The sequence below is a fragment of the Gymnodraco acuticeps genome, unplaced genomic scaffold (assembly GCF_902827175.1).
Source record: "Gymnodraco acuticeps unplaced genomic scaffold, fGymAcu1.1, whole genome shotgun sequence".
NCBI classification, from domain to species: domain Eukaryota; kingdom Metazoa; phylum Chordata; class Actinopteri; order Perciformes; family Bathydraconidae; genus Gymnodraco; species Gymnodraco acuticeps.
Window position 1 is genome coordinate 141,120 of NW_022991837.1, and position 8,341 is coordinate 149,460.

General features: G+C 41.7%; 1 pseudogene; it reads left to right on the plus strand.

Annotated features, from left to right (window-relative positions):
• Nucleotides 1–816: 816 nt before the first annotated feature.
• On the plus strand, nucleotides 817–2,889 carry LOC117535369 (annotated as a pseudogene).
• Nucleotides 2,890–8,341: the final 5,452 nt, after the last annotated feature.

Here is an 8,341-nt window from a genome sequence, read left to right on the forward strand (position 1 = left end):
ATGAATACAAAGAGACAGGAAGTGAGCACAGAAACTCCTTCAGAGCTGGATGGTGTTGCCTCTCCGTGACTTCATGCTGACTTGAAGCTGGAGGGAACACCAGAGAGCTGCTTGGTGCACTGCATTAGTTTACTTAGTGGAATGCTGTGCAGCCATACTTTCAGCTCCAGGAACCATTCAGACATCACAAGATGCAGCCTTTTCAGCCCATGATGGGACACTTTGTACTTTTTCAAAACACTTTGTACTTTTTGAAATATTCAGCTTTTTAAACTCTTTAACGTACTCAATGGGAGGAACCTTCAAATCCTCTTTTAGCTACACCGTGCACCAAAAGCTTCTCCTTCCACATACTTTCAGCTAGAGACTTCATTCCAACTTTAAAATGATCACAAGACATTCAGCTATTAAACATGTTCTTCAGATTTATGATATCTTTTACACTTTTGAGATATTTCACTTAGTTTGGAGCTTGGTAAAGAGGCCTTCTATACATTTACAGTGGAGGAAACAAGTATTTAACCCCCTTCAGATTTTGTAAGTTTACCCGACTTATTTTACAACTAAAAGCTCTTTTCAAAGGAAGAGCAGGTTGTAACCGAGGCTCTGTGGAGGTCAGAGTCTGAGCACTGCTCCTCCTCCTGGAATGAGTCAGCGTTTGATGAGCCCTCCCTCTTCTTCCTGCTCTCAGACACAGCCAGCTCCACTCTGTGTTTCCTGGCTCCTCCCCTTCAGACCCACACTGAGGAGGAGGGGTGAAACCAACATGTGGGTAAAGCACGAGAGCTGATAGGCCACATTCCACTGCTCACACACATGCTGTCAGATCAGCTGTCACTAGTTTCAGTTCAGCTGGAGCGGGAAATGTTATCTTGTCCCATCTGTCGGATCTACTGAAGGATCCGGTGAGCACTTCCTGTGGACACAGCTACTGCATGAAGTGTATTAAAGGCTTCTGGGACGGAGAGGATGAGAAGAAGATCCACAGCTGCCCTCAGTGCAGGCAGAGCTTCACACCCGAGGCCTGTCCTGCTGAAGAACACCATGTTAGCAGCTTTAGTGGAGGAGCTGAAGAAGACTGGACCCCCAGCTGCTCCTGCTGATCTCTGCTATGCTGGAGCTGAAGATATGTGGCCTGTGATGTCTGCACTGGGAGGAAGCTGAGAGCCTGTAAGTCCTGCCTCGTGTGTCTGGCCTCTTACTGTGACCAACACCTCCAGCCTCATTATGACGCAGCTCCATTACAGAAACACAAGCTGGTGGAGCCCTCCAAGAAGCTCCAGGAGAACATCTGCTCTCGTCACGACGAGGTGAAGAAGCTGTTCTGCCGCACTGATCAGCAGAGTATCTGTTATATCTGCACTGTGGACGAACACAAAGGCCACGACACGGTGTCAGCTGCAGCAGAGAGAGCTGAGAGGCAGAGAGAGCTGGAGGGGAGTCGACTCAACATCCAGCAGAGGATCCAGGACGGAGAGAAGGAGGTGAAGCTGCTTCAGCAGGAGGTGCAGGCCGTCAATGGCTCTGCTGATAAAGCAGTGGAGGACAGTGAGAAGACGTTCACTGAGCTGATCCGTCTCATGGAGAAGAGAAGCTCTGATGTGAAGCAGCAGCTCAGATCCCAGCAGGAAGAGAGAAGTGAGTCGAGTCAGAGAGCTCCAGGAGAAGCTGGAGCAGGAGATCTCTGAGCTGAAGAGGAGAGACGCTGAGCTGAAGCTGCTGTCTCACACAGAGGATCACAACCAGTTCCTGCTCAGCTACCCCTCACTGTCAGCCCTCAGTGAAGCTACACACTCCTCCAGCATCAACATCCGTCCTCTGAGCTACTTTGAGGACGTGACGGCGGCCCTGTCAGCAGTCAGAGACAAACTACAGGACGCCCTGAGAGAGGGATGGACAAACGTCCTCACCGACTGAAGCTGGGTTCTTCACATATTCACAGGAGATCACTCTGGATCCAAACACAGCATTCACATATCTGTTATTATCTGAGGGGAGCAGAAAAGCAACAGCCGTGGAACAACGTCAGTCTTATTCCAGTCACCCAGACAGATTCACTGGATGGTATCCTCAGGTCCTGAGTAGAGAGAGTCTGACTGGACGTTGTTACTGGGAGGTGGAGTGGAGAGGGGAAGGAGTTCGTGTAGCTGTCGCATACAAGAATATCAGCAGAGCAGGGGGGGAAAGTCTATTTGGAAACAATGACAAATCCTGGTCCTTAGTTTGTGACCAAAACAGTTTTACATTTATTCACAACAGTATCCTCACTCCCGTCTCAGGTCCTCTGTCCTCCAGAGTAGGAGTGTACCTGGATCACAGAGCAGGTGTTCTGTCCTTCTACAGCGTCTCTGAAACCATGACTCTCCTCCACAGAGTGCAGACCACGTTCACTCAGCCGCTACATGCTGGACTTTATGTTTATTTTAATTATGGAGACACTGCTGAGTTTTGTAAACTCTAATAGTCTGAAGTCCTTGGAAGAACTCTTCTACTTCTTGAACTCACCGTGTGTCCATCAGAGCTGATTGTCCATGTCTTCACTGCAGAGATCAGCTGTCACTCAAACATGATGGGTGGGGCTTGAACGTCTTCTCATGAGTTGTTCTGTAGATGTTGGACTTTCTCCCGGCTCCTTCCTGTGTCTGTGTAGCATGGAGGCTGTCACTGCTCAGGAGGATCCTTGCTCACCTGGAAACTTTGCTCTAAAGATTTGCTGGATGTTTCTTTTGATTCATGTTGTTGTTTCTCTTGTAGTGCACGAGTCTTCAGAGACATTTAGAATCACATGTATTACTTTGACAGATTCCATGTTATTGCTGCCCAAATGAACCAACACATTCAACCCAGATGGCAATGCATGCTGGGATTTGGTGTTTATATGATATGAAATCCGGAAAACATTTTAAAAGAATAAAAGAATACTTAATTCCGAGCGCTCTTGCTATTCTCTTTGGAAGTCATCACATAACGGCATTGTAATACACGGTTCGGCTGCATTGTATATTACAGATCTACCGTAGATATTTATTTATAGAGCCCTGATGAGAAGACCTTTGGAAAAACTGAGAAAATGCCGCCGAAACTGAATACTTGACGTGGATCATAAATATATTCAACAATTAAACAACATCTTCAATTTCTCTTCACACAATACGTCTCCTTGCAGTATCAACACTAATTCGGCTGACTTTTACATTTGATCTAATTCACAGATAGGTTATATTTAAACCATAACGGTGCACAGCTGATATAAAAGGACTGTAGTTTTTAAAGATATTACTGATTTTCTTTGAATGTAAGAATGTAAATACTGAGTCTGAAATATTATAGCAATATGCTGTAACATTATGTGAAAGCATGCATAAAATTACACATCTTCAGATGTTGTACGAAAACAAAAGTGTCCTACACTAATAATACAAAGTTATTATGGCTGTGTGTACCTTGTGTGCACCGCCTAGTGGTTAAAGCACGTTATTGAATTATTGTGTTTTATTTGATTAAAAAAATATTAAGAGTACATACTTTCATAGGGGGAAAGAATAAATATAGAATATAAAAAATCAAGAAGATACTATAAGTCATCTCTACAATAAAACAGTTTAGTGCAGGATGTACAAAGATATTAATAGGAGGAGGTGCAAAACAGAAAAACGAATGAACCTTTATTTAAACATTAAATAACAGATTAAGGTCTTCTTTTAAATAAGAAAAAAACTTTGGGGGTATCTATCTACAGATAAATATTAAGCCTGACAAAGTACTTAACGTCTAATATATTGCTTTCCTGCAATGTTAACTATGTTGAAGCACTTATTTTAACTGATATTATACATATGAATTATACTCTTATGTAGATAGAATAAGAAATGTGCAGAATATGACAGTTTAATGGTGGAGGTTCACACATATTGATAGATGTCTTGTAATGCACTGTTGAGGAACCTGTGATCCAAGTGTTTCATTCATTGCATAACTACACCGTAGTTGTGTATATGATATGTCAATACACCTTTGAAAATCTTGAAAGGGATGTGCAAAATAGCCATAATATACAGTCTTTAATTAACTATTAGTAGAGAATAACGAGTAATGAATATACTTTATTACTCGTTTCCATTCATGTCAATTGCAGATAAATGTTTCGTCTTCTCAAGCACCAACTATCAAATATCTCTCCTGATTGTTGGCACTTGACAATCACCTTACCTGAATTTTACTCAGGTGTAACTAAAGTCTGATTTAAGGGTTGTTTATATTTCACATAATTAATCAGAATCTGCAAAGTAACTCAAATAAATGCAGTGGAGTAAAAATACCAGGTTAACCTCTGAATTGTAGTGGAGTAGAATTACAAAGTAACAATGAGCTGTCATGTGGGTATTAATGCTGCGCATTATGGACACAAGCGATTTTCACCCATTTATTAATGATATGTTTTACATTTGATAACACCAATGTGTTTAATACTGGCAACTTCTAATTGTGGGGAAAACGAAAACGTTCAGTCGAGACGTCCCATAGAACATTTTGCGAAACACAATAGCCAGCATGTGTAGTTCTGGGGGGGGCGTTCGATTCCAGTTTTGGATAGTCTGGCGTGGTTTCGTTCCATTTCACACAGCTGTTTGACGCTCTGCGTAACCTTACGGGGACTGTAGTCCTAAACGATAGCTGGGGATTATGGGTAGTGTAGTGTCTTCGGCCATCCTAAACTCAGAAATGTTGACAATCGCAATGATGCTCGAAATGTCCCTTATAGGCCAACGTCTGTTTCCGGTTTTTTTATTTTATTTTGAAATTCAGTCTCTGACGGACGCCAAAAAAAGCCCGAGATTATGGAATTAAACCAATAATAAAAGCAAGGATAATTGTGTGTTATTGGTGAGTAAATAACAGTGTGTTATTTTGAAAAGAATATCGAATTAGAAGGAAAAAAATATTTAAAAATACAGATTTCCGTATTCTGAGGCTCTGAGACATTTATTTTCCTCACAGACGGAAACAAAAGTCCGAAATTATACGATTTAAAATAAAGGCAATAACTGTGGCTTGATATTGAGTAAGAACATGTTTTTATGAACCACACAGCTTCCGGTCTTCCTCGACCCGACCGGAGAAAAAGACGTGCTGCAGGCAGTAGAAATACATTGCTTTTAAAATCGTGCTGTGCAACACGAAAAAAAAGGGGCAAATCGTGTTGGGGAACACGAATCAATAGATTAAAAATCGTGTTGGTGAACACGAAATGCCGTGAGACTGGGTTGGGTGGTGGGAGCTTTTGCATGGGTCTTCCTGCCCCATGATGAAACATATCAGTGTCATTATCTGGTGAGTGTCCTTCAGAAGGCGTCCTTAAATGCCCGCTAACCTTTAACAGCCTTTACTGTCAGAGTATCAGTGGGATATCAGTCAGAACTCGTCTGTCTGGTTTTCTGTCAGCAGGTACGATAACGATAATGGCCGCTGTGAACGATCTCCTCTCTTCTATCTCTAGAACAAACTACTAGAATCAAAATATACTTAAAGTACCAACAATACACATTTGGAGGAGAGGATGTGAACCTTGATTAGTTTTTAAATCAGGGTTATTCAACTAAATATAGATGTCTGAACTCTTCCGGTGTGGTGGTGTTTTCATTGTAATGCAGGATGAGCCCTCTGCTGGAAACACTCAGTACTGCACCCTCCATACAACATCAATTATTTTGTTACAGAAGAAGCATCATTGTGTTCAGACATAAAATACAAATACTTAAAAAGTTGAATAGAGAAAAAAAATGAAAAATATGATATTGTAGTGATCACTAATTAACTAGGTTACATAATTCACTCATGGAACTACGGTTGGGGGGTATGTTTCCGCACGGACATTTGTGTTGCTGACTGTATTTATTGTGTGCCCTCCTTGCTTTCTTCCTCTTGCTTCCGGGCTTCAAGCCATGTGCTTTTCTCTTGCTTAATAAAGCCAACTTTGCACCTTCGATGCCGCGCCTCTGACTCCCTTCTCTCTGCACTACAATACAAATATCAACAATATAAAATTCTGGATAATTAAATGTTCTAAAAAAAGTCAGAGTACTGCAGTTAGTAACATGAATATATGTTACACTACAGGAGTATACTGTATATCAGTGACGTGCGGTGAGGTTCATGGCTGGTGAGGCACTGACTCTTTCAGAGTCAGATTTACAAATATTATCTTTTGACCTTAATTGAAATACTGGTTATTTTCAAAAGCTTTTTTAGTCTGATGCTTCAATTCATTTTAAACAGACCGTTCAACAAAAGGATAACCAACATCTAAATATTGGATTGTTCTTTCTTAGTAAGATTCCCATTTTCATTACAATGTGGTTCTCACCGTGACTTTGAAGATTGAAGTCCATGCTCTCCTTCTGGACAACAATCTCCATTACTTTTTTGTAAAAGTCCTCCTTATCTTCCTCTCGTTTCAAACAGTCTAGTTTGTTGTTTGCATCTAACAGTCTCTGCGGCAGAAAACAGTAGCAACAAGAAACCTGTGGGCTCACAGTGCGCCCCCTTCAGTGCGGCAGAAGAGGTTATGGCTGCCTCCCTGGGCTTTTTTCAATTGCCGGTGTATGATGAGACCAGCGAGCCTAAATATCATATATACGTGAAATAAGTTATTTAGAGACTATGGATGGCTGAGGATAAATGTAATAAAGGGATCTACAAAATTACATTGGTGACCTACAGTGAGATGGTGCAGGCATGCGCTTAGTGCTCGCTTTCCAGCCATTTTCTGCGAGGTGACGCATTCTGAGGTGAGGCAGAGCTCATCTGTGCCTCACCTCACCACACAGTAACTGCTTGAGCGCGCTCACAAAATAAGTGCCCCGCCGGTTAAATTAGTGCCCGCGCTCCAGCCAGTTACTGTGGGCTTACGAGAGGCGAGCTCGTCCCTGCCTCACTCTTCATCGCTGCCCATGTAGTTGTAGCGGAGCTCGGCACATTTGTTGATTTTGACTATAAAAAGCGATTGGAAAATCAACAGAAATCACATTTACAACACAGATCACTGGAGACATTTTATTATTATTACTATTTAGTTTTTCTTTAGTTGTTTTTCCGTTTCATTGGAGTATGACAGGTGAGGCTCTGCCTCCCCTGCCTCCCCTGACTGCATGTCGCTGTGTGGTAGTGATGGGAATCATTTGGCTCACCAAGAAGAGCCGGCTCTTCCGGCTCCCAAACGGCTCTTCATTTGACACTATACCTTTTCAATCGAATGTAGCACTGTTTGATGATTTATATGTGTAAACATATTTAACTTTAATATAAATGCTGTGGCCCAATTGTTTTCCTTGCATTACAGACCCTTGTAACTCTCTGATTGTAGAACCACGCTAAACACGTAGGCGGCGTGTGAGGCTCAGGTTTGGGAAGGCTAAAGAACTTTTGCTAACACTTTATATTAAGGTACACAAATTAACCATCAACTAGTTGTTAACTAACATGCATATTATCAGTATATTAGCTCTTTATTAGCCATTATAAAACACTTAGTAATGCCTTATTCTGCATGACCATATTCTCCAAGTAATAAGCCATTAGTTGAGAGTTTTTCCTCAATAACCCTCTAAGTGTGATTTATTGCAAGTAGGAAGTTGTTGAACATGAGTTTTGGTCTCTGCTCAATATGGGCCTAATAAGGCAGCAGTACCACAAGAATAGTCTCCCACAATAACACTTAACAAATGATCTATTCTTATGTAACAAGACATGAAACTATAAGTGTTAATTGAGTCTAAATAACAAAACATTTGGTATTTATATCTAAGAACATGTTTTGAATATTAGACATGGAACATATGGAATCATTCATTTATATACTCGTAATATCATGATGAATGACATGAAACCCATTGAGTTGTTCAGCACTCTTTATTTGTTGTTAATCACCTTTGAAACAGGGAAGAGTAGCCAAAGCTGCTCGATGGCAGTCACCAGAACAACATATTTTGCAAATGTATTTGTTTGTTTCTCAGAGCCAGTGTGAGAGAATCAAAGGCTGCATGTAAAGACTTATGGTCGGATACATCTTTGAAGTGTTACTGACTGAGTTCGACGAAGGAGTAGGTGTAATGAAGGGTGCCACCTTCTTCAAGAACGCATGCATGCTCATGGGTTCCCAGCCTAATTATCCGCCGGCAGACTCCAAGCAGCTCATCGGATCCGATGTCCTCGTCATAAACCTCAAGCCTCATCACACCATACTCTCGGGCGTTGACGTGAGTGAACTCTTCCTTCCACCAGGGGTTTTGGTTGTTGTCGCGAACTGATGTTTCACCCAGAGTGGCAGATCCGTAGAAAATCT